A 17,211-nucleotide genomic window follows, 5' to 3' on the forward strand; every position below is an offset into this window, starting at 1 on the left:
GATATAAATAAACAGATTTGTAGAAATTATTTGATTAATTGCCACAAGTGATTTGCTATGAAAATGAATATAGACTAAGGCCAGAAGTGTATAGGTGTTAATCTCAAGACATCACTGCACATTTCTGGCCTACAGGGATGCACACAACAAGTCCTCCTGCCTACTTAACTCCCACTGTTGCATCACAATATGGGCACCAAAATACCACACACTCCTGCATAGTCTACTGGGTCCTTGAAAGAGCATCAGGGTTTCTACTCTCTGGAACAGCTTTGAGGTATCTCCAGCAGCTCCCTCATTGAGGAGAGCGTAAGAAATAATTTATAAGCTAAGCTAAATTTTCACCTATGCACTGCGCCACTCTTCCAGACTGGTTCTGTGTGTAGAATGTACACAGTCCACCAGGTCGCTATGAGGACGGGGAGGAGTATTCCCCTCACTGGCTTGACTCTGCCTATGTCACTAACCTTGGAATGGGTGAATGCTACCCTTACAAAATTCCTGGAATAAGCTAGGATCTGCCATATCTATCCTTGGTTCAGACTCGAGATAAAGTGAGATTCAGCAGAAGGGTTGTGGAATTTCACATCCATTGTATTTAAAGGGGTTTGAAGGAATGTAGCTGCATCATTGGAGTAATGGTTATGGGCAGAATCCAGAGAAAATTGAATGGATTTATTTTAATTTAGTTGATATGTATCCCAGGGATTGTACTGGAGAGCCCCTTTCATTTCCCTTGATTTGATGTTAAGCACAAAGGGAATAGTATTAAAGCTGTGGAAGAGAGGGGTCACTTCAGGTAAGAATGTGCAAAGAGGCATAGGAGGCAAGCAGAGAAGGTAGGTAGCAGTTCCAGAGAATACAGTTATGTATGAAGTAGCACACTTTGCAAAATAGGACAGTGAGAGGAGTTATATACTGGATGCATTTTGTTTTAAGAAACTAAAAACAGAGAGACTTTTGAATGCTGGTTCAAAAGCTTCTCAAATTGGAATAGAGATTTAAATGTTGAAGTGTTAGAATCAAAAGAGCATCTCCCAAATTTGTACAACCAGAATTCCAGTGTTGAATAAACCCCATGTGCTTCACTGCAGGATAACTATGGGACCATGGAAGGAGTAAACAGAATTATGGGCATTGTGAAGTTTTCTTTACGAAGAAAGGTTTAAGTATCATTGCTGCTTTTGTCACTGAAATGGAGGAAATCAAAGACAGGTTTTAATAAAGATTTTCCAGGATGAAAGCCTTTTGGAGTAAATACAAAAGATTGCCCAAATCAGTAAAAAGGAAGATTAAGTTATGGATTATCATTAAAACCAATGTAACATGAAGTTGAAAGGTATGCTATTACACAGGGATTAATTGGGATATAGACTGTTTCACGATTAGTAAACAGAAATAGCTATCTCTAGAGATGCCTCCTCTGTAGATGGAACTATGAGGTAGCTTGAGGACTGCCTCTGGTTCTCTGCCTCTCCCTCGTGTTCTGCAGTCTCTTCTTTTGTAAGGCAAGAAAGATGATAAGGTTAATGACATATGTCACACACAAGAATGGAGAACTTTTGACTACAAGGAATAGCTTGACATCACATAGAGATGAGGTTGAATGCCAGTGGTGGCTGAATAAATACAAACGTGAAAAAGTGCACAGATGGAGAGGAGTAGTGTACTGCGAGGTGAATTATATGAAGTTTAATGTTGGAGTTGCATTAAGCAAGGCTGAAGTAATGTCAGAATGTGGGTAAATGTGCCACTGTCATCACTCTTCCACATCTGATAAGGTCATTAATCAGCTTCCAGCACATGGATTCCGGGACTTCCAGAGATGTGTGTTTTGTGTCACAGTTCACTCTTATCTCCCTTTATTAGATTATGATTTTCCTGTGTAGTCTTGAGCAAGGACTCACTGAATCCTGGGAAGCCTTGGCATATGTGCAACACAGCCAATTCCAGAATTCACCACCTTTAACTGATAGATCTCAAATTATGTTTGCACTGTTATCATGCCTGCTCAGGCTAATTAATTGGGAAATCCTAAAATAATACATTCATGCCATGGCTGGGTGTAGAGAGACTCTGCAAAACGATGGGGCTTCTTTTATCCGACTAATCAGTCTAACATTCCCACTCTGGCATGTCACATCCCGACTTCTAAATCCCCAGCTCCCAGCACATTGGGAAGTCATAATTCAGCCCTAGAACAAGAATTGAATGAAAAGCATAAAATCATTTATAAAGAAAAAATATAAATGATACAAGAAAAAGTGAAACCAGCATGAATGGCTTGCACTGTTCTAAAATTATTACCTGGAATGAATACTTCCATCATCCTCCAACGTTCCTGCCAATCTTTCATTAAAATTGCATATAGCAGTGCTGAGAACTCTACTAGAGTTACCCATATGTACTAATAAGACAATATCTGCTAGTGGTATATTACTTTTATAAGATACAAGAGAAAAATGAGGTCTGTTTCACCCAGTATCTTTGGGGTACTGGTTTTCACTTCATTAAATTACATAGGTATCCAAGAAAGGAGAGGCATATCTTAAGGTAATGCTAATTATTACTCTTTCTATCCATGCATCATTTACTGTACCTTTATCCATACTTTCTTCACTGCAGAGACAGTACATACAATAAAATATGTATATTCAATCATTATTATCTCTTATAAATGATATTTTCTAGACATAAGCTTGGAACTATTATAATTAAAATCTTTGATATTTCTAAAGCAAACATTTACTTAATTGTACCCAAAGTCTCATCAGACTTATCCTTGAATAGTACTTTTTATGCTAAATCCACACATCCTACATAATCCACAGAGAGCTAGGAACATAAAAGCATGAATCGGCAGTTCAGTCCCTCAAACGTATTTCTCCAGCCAATTAAATCATAGTTGATCTGTATCATAACTCCATTTTCCTGCTTAGGTCCATTTTTCTTCAATACATTTATGTAACAAAGTGTTATCAGTCTCAGTTTGTAAACGTTTAATTGATCTGGCCTCAATAGCCTTCTGGACGAAACATTTGAAGATTTTTGCTGTTCCCAGTGTAAGAGCTCACTGGCATCACCTCTGAATGGTGTTATTCTACAATTAAGTTTATTCCCCTTTATTGTGAACTCCCTCACCAGAGGCAATTGCTTAATATAACACAATGACATTGTAATCTCTGCCAAAGGAAGATGAGGACTGCCTGTGGCACTAAGAAGCTATCTAGTACAGGGTGGGTTGGCAAAAATATTGCAGCCTCATCTGTGATTTCTCGAAGCACAGGATCCCTGAGGGTCTTGCAGAATTGGTAAATTTAGCCTTAAATCCCAGTATTATACTTCAGCTTCGAAATCCAAGCACGTAATGCAACATTTTTTTTCATTTATCCAATTGAATTTAAGCTAATTTTTGATCATTCTTTCCTGAGTTACCATTTTCAGTCAAGGCACTCTGTTGCATATCACACATTTATGTGTGGAGGTGCCCAGCCATATGCAGTATTCAACACATTTTTGGATAGCATTAATTTCATGGGCCATGTACATACAAGGGAAATTTAAGAAAGTTAGCAAGCTTACTTGATCTTTGTATTTCGATGCCTGGATCGACTTGCAGGAATACCTCTTTCAAGGTTTTAATTTACCAGGACACCTATGTCCCCCAGCACTATGCTATAGATATCCTTCATGATCCCACCTCTGGACCCTAGCCTGAACACAATACAAATGTCCCTCATCAGTAGCCAACAATTACCTTGACTTACTGATTGCAACACTTCCCGATGCCCCAGCCTGACCCTCAAGGTCCCAATCTGTGCACCCCAACGTTCCCACCTCCCACCCCACCCACCTGAAGCTTCAATCCTCCACCTTCCTCTCGGGGCTTCTCTCCACAGAGATTGTTGCCATGATAAGAGATGGCGATAGGCAAGTGCGGGGGAGGAGGGGAGAGCAGATCCACCGGGGGATGGGTCAAAGGTAAGGAGAGAGAAAAAAAGAGAGTGAGGCTAGGAAAGGGAAGAAAAGAAGAAGCATCTGCTCTCCCCGCTCCCCTACTCGCACCTGCCTATCACCATCTCTTACCTGTATCCACCTATCACCAACCTTGTGCCCACCCTGCTTCCCCTCTTTTGTCCACCTATCACTGCTCTGTTTTTCCCTCCTGTATACTGGGGAGGACCCTTCCCCTTTTCCTATCTTCAGTCCTGATGAAGGGTCCTGACCCGAATCGTTAACCACCTGCTTTTCTTCACAAATGCTGCCTGACCTGCTGAGTTCTCCAGCATCATCGTGTTTTTTCATCAAGATTCCAGCATCTGCGGTCCTTTGTTTCTCTATTGCACACAGTGCCTTGGACCTTGCATACAATAGAATATTGCAGCTGGAGCTTCATGCACAAAATACCTGCTAGCCTCCTGTATGACATTGTCCTGCTGAGCTGCAGAACAATTTGTAAGCCCTATCTTTAACTAGGGAGAATCGGTGAAAATGTGAGATTGAGTGGAATTAGATTAAATGGAAGTAAGTCAACTCAGTGACTGCTGACCTCTGTGGCATTGAAAATCTTCTTCAGCGTGAGGTTTAAAAGTAGTCTCTCTAACCACTTTAAGTGTGTCAGCTGGAGTATGAACACAGATAGATTGAGTTTCTTTTTGTGATGGATCCCATCATGAGGGAAGAATGACGGGCTGCCACGCACAGTTTCATTTAGCAGCCCAATGATTAATGGAAGACATGTTGTGCTACCATAGACTGGTGCAGTGAGTTATGGAACATCCAACAACAAATCCACCTCCAGTTTATCAAATATATATTGAGTACTTTAACAGCAAACAAGCTTAACTAGCCTGAAATTAAATGCAAATGATTGTTACAATTTCACAGTAAAACTATCAAAACATCTAAGCAACATTATGCACTAGAATATCAGTAGGGTCTTGAGATTCAATTGTGTCTAAAAGAATGATATAAAAGCATGGAGACTAGGTTATGAGTGGGGGAGGAAAGTGATTGCATGTTGGTGTTATATACAATAAGTCTTCTGCCTGCCCACAATCATGACTCAGCTGTGCAGACCAATTCATTCTTAGGATGGACGTCTGTTTTGGAGGTCAGATATTAAGTGTCTCTATGTCTCTATCATTGCTTAAAGGGAAAGTGCAACCTGGCTGCCAACAAAAAGAAAAACCTCACAACACTGTCAAGGTACTCTGGTGCTATCTTAGATCATGTGGTGTAGGTCATGGGCAAAGGAAGGAGATCTTCTCCCTCACCAAGAAACAGAAAGCCTGTCAGATAACATTCCTGATGCCAGTGGGATGAGTTTGCTGAGGAGGTCCATGCCAGGAATTTACCTCCAGTGATGTTTCTATAATGCAAAAGAAAAATTACTCCAAGCCTGAATTACCACTAAGAACAGACAGGTATTTACACCCCCCACCCCCCACCCCATCTCACATGACTGCCCAAACACTCCCTTTCATTCTGCAAGAGAGGTATCCCAAGAAGATTAGACAGCTTGTAGAAGAGACCGGCTATCCTCTAAGAAAATACGTTTCCTATTGTGGACAGGGATGGGTTATGACAATGCTGTGATGTCACCCGTGCCTCTTCATACCTTAATTACTTTCTCCTTAATCACATACATCTCACTGTACACACACCAAAAGATAAATAGCTGACACTTTCAACAGATGATGCTTTCCTTTTTCTCCACTTTGAAAGCTAATCCATGTCCCACCTCATTAATTTCAGCTGTTGGAAACACAGATCTTTTTCTGCTTGTAAAGGACTCACCTCTGCCAAGTTTTCTGATGGTGTTTGTACTGTGCATACTCCAGAGAACAGGCTGGTAAAAGGGCCTTCTCTTGGAGAGGAACAGGCAGAAAAAAATAGATGTTCAGATTTGGCAATAGAACACCTTGGTTGCCAATATGCCAGAGGGCAAGATCACAAACTAGCCTGGATGACTCAGGTGTTGACCTAAAAGAAACAGCTTACTGAATAAGGCTGATGGGTACATAACAAGATGCACTGGGCAGTCTGTTTGTGATGTTGTGCACAGTTATACAGAGAATAGAGGAGTCCAGCTCCATTTTGCATCAAGGGTTCACACAGAGCGCAGAGACTAATCTGCCTGACATAAACTGAGTTATCACCTCCATCATCATGACAATGCACCTGACATCAAAGAGTGTCTGTCAATAGCTGTCATGAAACCTCAGGCAGATGTGTCATTCAGAATTTGGGGGCTTCATATCAGTCCAACAGCTTGTTTTTGGGAGGAAGCACTAGAGTGCTAAGGCACTCTATATCCATCAGCAGTTGGATACCCATCAGCCTTATTCAGTAAGCTGTTTCTTTTAGGTCAACACCTGAGTCATCCAGGCTAGTTTGTGATCTTGCCCTCTGCTAAGGCACTCTGTCAGGAAGCCTTGACTCAATGGTGAGGGCAAGCAAGGCATCAGCTGCTCCACCGCTCACTATTCCATTGCCATCATCTCTGCCACAGAGCCAGTTGGCCAAGACTGCTGTATCTGCAGATGGCAATCACATCAGAACATAGTGTCACTCGAGGCTAATGGTTCCAGCTATTCTCAATGGAAATTCAACCAACTCCCAAACTGTTCATGTTTTGGGAGTAATCGTAACCACTGGTGATGGGAACCAAGGGTTACTCAAAGGAAATATATAATAATTTTTGTTTTCTCTTAGATATGGAGTTGAGTTGATATATTTCCTTGGCAACTCAGAGATAAGACATTGAAATAGATCACCAAAATCTCAGTACCAATGACAATAACTCGTCAAAGACACAAGCACTGTTGCAGTGATTATAAATGGTCAATTGGAAAAAAAGTTCCTCTTTTCTTACCTTAACTTCCTCTGAGCCTGTGAATGCAGCAAGTAAGCCACAGGGCAGAGTGTATTCATGTTGCAGTGTTACAAACCCAGCATTGGTGACTTGATTTAATAGAAATCTATCTGCTCCTGTTGGAAGCGAGGCAAATAATGTAAAGTCTCTGATCGGGAAACTGCAACAGAACAGCACTTTAAACTTCAGAAACAGATCAGGTACAGTCTCAACATCTTGTAATGGGAAGGAGTAAAGGAAATGGGGAAAGGATGGAAGGGAGAACAGTGGGGAAGTAAGGAAGGCTGAATTGCTGCAGTGAATTTTATGACCTTAGGATATCCCAAGGCACTTTGCAGCCAATTATATACATCATAAGTATTTTATGGCAGGAAATGCAGCAGCTGGCTTGCATAACACTGATCAGATAAACTATTAAGTTCATTTATTTTTGTGTGTGGTGTTGACTGGGGGAAATATTGATCGAGAATCTGAAAATTCTTCCCAGAGTGCCACCTTGTACTTTGGGCAGATCTCTGAGGGTAGGTGAAGTCACAGTTTGAAATTGATTCCAGTGAGGAACAACACGATTAGGGATAGAAAGCGTACGTACAAATCACAATGCACGAATAACAACGTGAGTGTCGCTTATTGCATTTCCACATATTCATGGAATGCAATTCTGTGAATGGCTGGCACCAACTGAAGCTGGCTGGTGCTAACTGGAACCATTCCTACTTCCTTTAAAGGAGAAGTGCTCATTGTGTGTTATCTCCTCTCACAAGTGGCATAATGAATATTTAACGAGTCTGGGTGATGTTCCTGCCATAGATGGAGACATGGCAAAGTATGTAAACAGTGAGATAGGAACACAAGCCTTAGACTGGTGCCACATATACATCTATGGCAGGGACATTGCCCAGACTTATTGCAAAATATTCATTAAGCCACTTGCAAAAGAGCATAGCATTTGAACCCCACCTGCAGGAGCAGACTGGTAAGAGGCAAATCCATGACTTTTGGCTCTAGGGTCTGCAGAATTACTTTTATAAGATAAGATAAGATACCTTTATTAGTCACATGTACATTGAAACACACAATGAAATGCATCTTTTGCGTAGAGTGTTCTGGGGGCAGCCCTCAAGTGTCGCCACGTTTCTGGCACCCACATAGCATGCCCACAACTTCCTAACCCATATGTCTTTGGAATGTGGGAGGAAACCGGAGCACCCAGAGGAAACCCATGCAGACACAGGGAGAATGTGCAAACTCCTTACAGACAGCGGCCAGAATTGAACCCAGGTCACCGGCGCTGTAATAACGTTACGCTAACCGCTGCACTACTGTGCCTGCCTGAACACGTAGTTTAAAATCCAAGGCCTGGGCTGTATGCTCAGGGTGGAGGATCAGGTATTTAAACCCTTGCTTGAGCTCCATTATTTCAACTACCAAGTTGGTCAGTGAACACCTGGTGGGTTAAGGATTGCACAAATGCCAGAAGGGACAATTATAGCCAGAGTCACAAGGCCACTGGAAATATAATGGAGATAATCATCAGACTCAAGCAGAGCTGAGTTGTGGATCATTCAGGGGTTCCTCGAGAGTGTACTCCAGAGAGAGTCTCTTGTTCAACATCAACTGTTGTCTTGTCTGTACGTTGAAAGAACGAGGGTTGAGCCAATGCTCTGCGTGCAGCAGAACCTACTGAAAGAAAGGAGAGGAGGAGGAGAAACAGGAAGAGCAAAGTTGGCTCCCTAATAGCTAGAAGCACTTGCAGGATTATGTTGTGGATTTCCCTGTTGTTCAGCTAAGAACCCCACTTTGCTCATTAAAGGCTTAAAGAGATAGCCTATGCTCGCACATAGTCAGACCTTGCCAAATGTTATAATTTATAAAAATGACAAGTTTTTATCACACCATTAAGCTACCCAACTCTGAGATTTTGCCCCTGACAATGAACATCAGACTCACTGCCTAGACCCTGATTTCTAACATCTTGTGGACTAACAACGAGCAGAAACTAACTGGGAATACAAAGTAAAATACCATTGCTGCAGGACCACATTGGAGGCTGCCTTCTTCTACTACGAGTCACTCAGTTCATGACTTTGCAAAATATTTCGGATACCAGGTAGAAATCAGCACTTCTAAAGAAAGCTCTCCATTTACTCAAGGACTACAGTTGAGGGTGGTGAACAGAAAGGCAGCTTTGTCTTGAATGAACTGAAGCTTTTCAGTGTGTTTGGAGCTATACAGATGGAAGCAAATGAATTGTGGTGTGCACACAAATTGACGGCAACATCCAGCCTTTATTAAACGCACACAGAAAACTGATTGCCTCTACCAGCAAGAAGGACAAGGACAGCATTGCTTGAGTACCCCATTAACTGCAAGGTAGACTTCATGCCATAACCTTGGAATTATGAATTGCCAATCATAAAGTGCTTGCTCACTTACAATAATGGAGCCTCCCTCCTGTCAACCACAAGCACTGCAGTGGGTCAGAAAGCACAATTAATGGTAATTAGGCATGATAATGATCCGCAAACACCCAGCTTTTACCAGCAATTACAAATAGGTAAAACCTTAAACTCCCGAGTGACAGTTTCCATGTTGCCATCCCTCCACCTTTGCTCTTCTGTGTCTACTTGAGCCCTGATCATGGAAGCAATAACCAAAAAGCCAATCAATCCCCAGCTAGTGGTTATTGGCCAATTGTTCTAATGTAAGCCCCTTTTCTGCTTATGTTTTGGCGTCCTTCATCTTCTACTTGAGTGACCGCGGCCAAGTAGGTGGATGTCTTCTCCCTTGCAGTGTCCTATGTGGTCCTGCGTCATGGTAACTTACTGTGTCGTCCTGGTTAGTTTGTCTTCAATGTTAGTCCCTTGCAGAGGTGGGTACAATTACAGTGTTTGAAAGACATTTAGACAGGTACATGGATAGTAAAGATTTAGAGGGATAGGGACCAAATGCAGGCAAATAGGGCATTTTTGCAGCCTGTACCCAGATAGTCCAGTTCAGGCAGCACTCTCTCACGTGGTTAGCATAACGCTATTACAGTGCCAGTGACCCCGATTCAATTCCCGCCACTGTCTGTAAGGAGTTTGTACATTCTCCCCGTGTCTGTGTGGGTTTCCTCTGGGTGCTCCGATTTCCTCCCATATTCCAAAGACGTACAGGTTAGGAAGTTGTGGGCATGCTATGTTGGCGCCGGAAGTGTGGCGACACTTGCGAGCTGCCCCCCGAATACTCTACGCAAAAGGTGCATTTCACTGTGTGTTTTGATGTACATATGACTAATAAAGATATCTTACCTTATTTTACCTTACCATGAGCAGCAACAGTTTGCAGTCGATGATCACCAGCCAGTGTGATTGGTAGTAGAGAGTGGACATCCTGAGAGAGTACACGAAGCCAAGGACACCTCAGAGTGAGGTGCCTGACCAACGTATTTGTGACCTGCCAGAGGGCCATGACATCCCCGAATTTCTTCGTGCACTGGAATCATGATCCACAATAGTGACAGTACACTGAGCTTCAATGATATTAGTTAGAACTTCAACTGTAGCACTCAAGATTTGGGTAGCTTCAGCTTATGTTGCTCTAGGTATTGAGAACTTCAGCATTAAGTATTGCATTATGATTGGGTCTGCATGTGGAGTTAATCATCCCTATTCTATGTCGAAAATAAGTTCTAGTCTCCACACAAATCTATGAAAGTTTGAAGCTATCTTCTCTATGCTCTAAGGCAATACAGGGAAGCTTGTGGATGGTCTTGAAAATGCATCAAGAATCTCCTAGTGCTGGTGCATCAAGTTTTGTAAGCTCTCTCAATGTGGTATCATCTGTGTGTTCTGGAGTACAACTTGTGTGCAAACTCATTTTCTGGAGAGGTCACACACTTACTAATCTATCTCCCTGCTCTGGCTCCAAGCCACATGAAATGTGACCTGAAACCATTCTTATTTCTGAGCTGCTGGCTGTGGCTCTCACACTGAGTGATGGGACATTTTTTTCTGTGTGAAAAACACGATGATGCTTGAGGAAATCAGCAGGCCAGGCAGCATCCGTGGGGAAAAGCAGGTGGCCGATGTTTCAGGTCAGGACCCTTCTTCAGGGCAGTCTGCAGTCCTTTGTTTCTCTATTTTCTTCTGTGTCTTGTCGTGCAGTTCCTGGGACCAGTGCAGGTAGAAACGTTTGAGTACTCCGAAGGTGAAAGGCTATGATTTGGCGGTGCAGAGAAGGGAAATGTGTAAGACAGGCCTGTGTTGTAAAATAGAAGAGATTGTGGGATGACAGGATAAGAGAAAGAGGAACAGAATGAGCATTTCAATGATCTCTGCTCCAACACTGGCAATGGTCTATGTGACGGTTTACACCATGATCATAAATACCTTCACCTCTGCTGAAGCGATGGGCAGGGCAACGTGACTGCCAACTTCCTGTTGCCAATGCTGATGTCTGTCACTTTCTCTTCAGAAAAAGAAAGGGAATGATGGTGTTGCAATGTATCTGACTGGTGTGCCTGTTGTGGCATTGTATATATGAAACTAATGGTAAGTGTTTGGTGCTACATCTGAATGCTAAGTAGAGGTATAAGTGTTGGTGATGGATGGAGAAGTATGTGAGTATAATGGAGTTGCTTTTGGTGGATTTGATTTGTTGGTAACTTTAAACACATTTGTGAGGCCATTAAACTTCCAACATGGAAGCCAGTGCTTCTAGCATCGTCCTCCCTGGCAACATCCTCCCAGTGGTGTGTCATTTTGGCTCTGTGGGGTTTCCTGGGCCCCCAAAAACAATGGACCTCTCTCCGTGCCCTCTTTGACTATTGTTGTCAATGAAAATCATATAATTGGGATATGTTAATTTGACGTTGTCGTTTGAAGACTTCCATAGCTTTGGAATAACTTCGAGAAATGCTAAAAGGCAGTGAGCAATGGTTCCTTAGGAGCTGCAGGCATGATCTTAATTAATACCAGTTGCATTCAACTGTTGTTTGGATCTTCCAAAATTACTCCTCATTATTGTGTTCTAACGATAAAAGCAGCATGGTTAGCAAGGTTTAAACTATAATCAACAGATTGGGTGCATGCTTGGATTTCAGATGGGATCAGGTCAAACTTATATGTATTTCTCAGGGATCACTGTTCTAGCACGTTTACTTGTGAAGTTGTTCAAATTCAAGTTCAAGTTTACTGTCATGTGCAAACATACCCAAGGTATAAATACCATGCAAATTAGGTTTTTGCAGCAGCAATACAGTACACTCCAAACATAAATTACATGAACATAAATTATACATAAAGTACATGACAAAATAAAACTAAACATAATGACATTACTGCAAGTTGAGGGAGAGAAAAAAGAAATATAATCCGAGGTAGTATTAGGGTTTTTCAGGTCGATTCAGCAACCTGATGGCAGTGAGGAAGAAGCTGTTGCTGAACCTCAAAAGTGTGGGTCTTCAGGCTCCTGTACCTCCTGCCTGATGGCAGCAATGAGAAGAGGGCATGGCCCAGATGGTGGGGGTCCTTAATGATGAATGTCACCTTCCTGAGACATCGCCTCTTGCAGATGTCCTCAATGGTGGAGAGAGCTGTACCTGTGATGGAACTGGCTGACTCCACCACTCTCTATAGCCTCTTGCATTCCTAGGGATTGGAGATTCCATACCAGGCTGTGATGCAACTAGTCAGAATGCTATCCACTGTATATCTGTAGAGGTTTGTCAGAAGATTCAATGACATGATGAATCTCCTTAACCTTCTAAGAAAGTAGAGACACTGGTGCACCTTCTTCATGGTTGTATGTATGTGCTGGGCCCAGGATAGATCCTCCGAGATGCTGACACCCAGGAACTTGAAGCTGTTCCTCCTTTCCACCACATATGCTTTAATGAGGACCGGTGCTGGTTTGCCTAACTTCCCCTTCACTAAGTCCACAATCAGTTCCTTGGTTTTGCTGACGTTGAGCGCAAGGTTGTTGTTATGGCACCACTCAACCAGCTGACCTGTTTCACTCCTTTATGCCTCCTCATCACCATCCATGATGCCGCCATCAACAGTGCTGTCATCAGCAAATTTGTAGATGGTGTTGGAACTATGCTTAGCCACACTGTTGTAGGTACAGAGAGAGATTTCTAGGTCTCTTTCTCCGAACATAGAACATAGAACATAGAAAACCTACAGCACAATTCAGACTCTTTGGCCCATAAAGTTGTGCCGAACACGTCCCTACCTTAGAAATTACTAGGCTTACCCAGAGCCCTCTATTTTTCTCAGCTCCATGTACCTATCCAAAAGTCTGTTAAAAGACCCTATCGTATCCGACTCCACCACAGTTACCGGCAGCCCATTCCACGCATTCATCACTCTCCGAGTAAAAAACTTACCCCTGACATCTCCTCTATACCTACTCCCCAGCACCTTAAACCTATGTCCTCTTGTGGCAACCATTTCAGCCCTGGGAAAAAGCCTCTGACTATCCACTCGATTAATACCTCTCATCATCTTATACACCACTATCAGGTCCCCCCTCATCCTCCATCGCTCCAAGGAGAAAAGGCCGAGTTCCCTCAACCTGCTTTCATAAGGCATGCTCCGCATTCCAGGCAGCATCTTTGTAAATCTTCTCTGCACCCTTTTTATGGCTTCCACATCCTTCCTGTAGTGAGGTGACCAGAACTGAGCACAGTACTCCAAGAGGGTTAAGATCTTTATTAGTCACATGTACATCGAAACACACAGTGAAATACATCTTTTGCGTAGTGATTTTTTTTTGGGGGACAGCCTGCAAATGTCGCCAAGCTTCCAGCGCTGACATAGCATGCCCATAACTTCCTAACCTGTACGTCTTTGGAATGTGGGAGGAAACCGGAGCACCCGGAGAAAACCCACACAGACACAGGGAGAATGTACAAACTCCTTACAGACAGTGGCCGGATTTGAACCCGGGTTGCTGGTGCTGTAAAGCATTATGTTCACCACTATGCTATCGGGTTCTGACCAGGGTCCTATATAGCTGCAACATTACCACTCAGCTCCTAAATTCAATTCCACGACTGATGAAGGACAATACACCATATGCTTTCTTAACCACAGAGTCAACCTGCGCAGCTGCTTTGAGCGTCCTATTGACTTGGACCCCAAGATCCCTCTGATCTTCCACACTGTCAAGAGTCCTACCATTAATACTATACTATGGCATCATATTTGACCTACCAAAATGAACCACTTCACACTTATCTGAAGATAGATTCTAACATCTTTTGTTCACAATAGATGATAAAACAATTCATATTAACTGGTTTTTCCTTGCTCCTCTCACTCTCTGTCTATTTTTAGATGATAGAGTGACATCTGCAACTTCTCAATTCAATAGCACAATTCCTGAATCCAGAGGGCTTCAGGAGATTATAACCAGTGCATTAAACCAATTTCATTTAATACACTGCAGTGGAAATCGTTAATTTCTAGAGATTTGTCTATCTTAAATCTTATTATTTCCTCCATTACCATTTTCAAACATACATTGAATCTATTAAATTCCATCTCATGACTTACTTTAGGTGCAGTATCACTGATATTTGTCCACTTTCTCTAGTGCAAAAACACACAAAATATTAATCTAACAAGGCTGCCATTTCCTCATTATCCTTTATATGCTTGCTTCTATCTTTAATGGTTCCACATTCCCTTCTTTAATTCTTTTTCCTAACAAAATTGCAAAATTATTCTGTTAGTGTTAAAATCCATCATATTTTTTTCATACCTCACAATTTTCTTACATCTCACTTTACTGTGGATCTTCTTGTGGTTCTTTTTATAATCTCGTTCGCTCTTTGCATTCGTATCTGATTTCATTTATTGACCACAAATAGGGTCTTTGACCTTTAGTGGAATGTACCAGTTTGGATTGACCAGATATTTCCTTCAAAAACAATCCACTGTGTACCAGTTATTTTTTTCTCTGTTAACATTTTATTGTGGTTAATTCAATTGTCATTCCTTTAATGTTTGCCTACTTTAATTTCAAAACCTTGGTCTGTCACTTCCTCTTCTCTGCAAAATTCAAATTATCAATTTCAATCACTTTATGTCACTAAAAACAAGGTAGTCTCTTGTTGCCAGATCGTTAACAGATTTTTCATAGAGGTGTGATCCAGAAACAGGCCCCTTGTCCTATCAGGTCTGTCCGGACCATGAGGCACCCATTTTTACACTGACCTTAGCTGAGTCTATTTTATTCTCCCCACGTTCTCATCAAATCCCACCTCCCCTTCCCATCCCATGATTCTACCAGTTACCTTCAGAAAAGGGGCAATTTAGAGTGGCCAATTAGCTAAGCAACGGACATTTTTTTTGGAATATGGGGGGAAACTAGAGTATCTGGAGGAAATTCATGCAATGACAAGGAGAAGGTACGAGCCCCATGTGGACGGCACTGGAGCTGTGAAACAGTAGCTCCATTGTTGCGAACAAAAACAGAAAATGCTAGAAAAACTCAGCATGTTCGACAGCATCTGTGGAAAAAGAAACAGCCAATCCTTTGGGTCTGTGACCCTTCATCAGAACTGAAAAGAGAAAGATGCAAGTTACTCTTCACTAGAACAGAAGGCGGGGGAGGGATGTGTAGAACAAAGGACATGATAGGATGAGTTATAATAGCTTAATCCAGACAGTGTCCAGTGCATTAAACTTCAAGGTCAGTGTAAACAGTTGTTAATGCTAAAATGGTGGACCCGCCCAGCAGGATAGACTTATGTGAATAGGAAACAAAGAAACTGAGCCAACATGATATAAAAGCAGAAAATGGAAAATGCAGAAAGAACTAAGCCATGTTTTCTGATTTTTATCAGTTCTGTTATTATTCTTGGCTTTTGCTGGTTATGTATCACTGTGCTCTGGTCCATTCGCTTATGAGTTCAAAAGCAGATTGGGGTAGATGTTTGTTTAAGATTATATATGTTGGGTTGCACAAGAGCTGGTGTAGACTTTATGATCCACATCTTATTTTAATATCTGCAGTTTGAGGAACTTCAGTTCAGAATTCATAAGCTGGACTCTAAGCTTTCACACTCACTTTCAGAGAGGCAGAAAGTTACCTGGATAATTTGTTCCAAGATAAAGTCAATACCCTTAGGTTATGTACGACAGAAGTGGTCAATGGACAGGGATAGGAAGGTGTGAATACAAGTGGGGTAGATATGGAGGAGTTCAGCTCTTGCTGTGGTCCAATAGGTATGAGTTTCTTTCAGCCCATGTAGATGTGAGTACTAGCAATAAAAAGGATGAGGAAATGATGGTTGGGTGCAGGGTATTGGTGGGGGGAGTTGGGGGTATGATAAGTGGAGCTTCAGTCCTCTGCAACCCTGAGCTTAAATAGAAAAGATTACCTGCTTGCTGCCAAGTTCAGGAATCTCCTCAGGCCTGGAGAGGACTATGGAGTGGAAGAGGTAAAATCCAGTTTCAAAGTGAAGAATCCAATATTTAGAAAGTTAAAGAGAAAGTGATTGTATACAGCAGCAGAATGCACAGAGTGTGACAGGAAGAGATGGAGTATACAAGCATCGCAGTGCATCAATAAATTGGATCAAAATAGAGAAAAGTGGTAAAATTCAAAATTAAAAGCACATAACATTTATTTTAGCTCAAATACAAATACATGGGTTTGATCTGATAGCAATTGCAGAGACTCAGTTACAATGTGAAACTGGATGGGAAGTGAATATTCTGGGATACTTGACATCTTGAAAGGATAGAAAGAGAGTAAAAGGAGTTGGGCAACTCTGTTAATAGGGATCAGTGCAGTGGCAAGATATATCTTGGCTCAGAAGATAAAGATGTCAGATCAGTTCTGTCGAGATAAGAAATAACAAGAGAAAGTAGGAGTAGTCTATAGACCCCCTGATAGGATAGGCACTGCAGCCACACTGTAGTATAAGGGGCTTCAAGACAGGTACCCCTCAATAATTGTGGGTGACTTTAATCTTCATATAGATCGGTCAAATCAAATTGATAAAGGTAGCCTTGAGGAAAATCCATTGAGTATATTTAGGACAGTTTCTTAGAACAATATGTTGTGGAACCATCCAAGCAACAGGTTATTTTAGATCTAGTCACGCTTAATGAAGCAGGATTAATTAATGATCTCATAGTATCCTCTGAAGGAGGGTGTTCATAACATGATAAAATTTCACACTCAAATTGAGAATGAAAAACTTAGGTATGAAACTGATACTCTAAATATAAATAAAGGCATAATGAGGATATGAAAGCATGGTTGGCTAAAGTGGACTGGGAAATGGATTAAAAGGTAGGATGGTATCAAAGCAGTGAATGACATTAACAAGA

This window comes from Pristis pectinata, chromosome 4 (assembly GCF_009764475.1).
Source record: "Pristis pectinata isolate sPriPec2 chromosome 4, sPriPec2.1.pri, whole genome shotgun sequence".
Lineage (NCBI taxonomy): Eukaryota > Metazoa > Chordata > Chondrichthyes > Rhinopristiformes > Pristidae > Pristis > Pristis pectinata.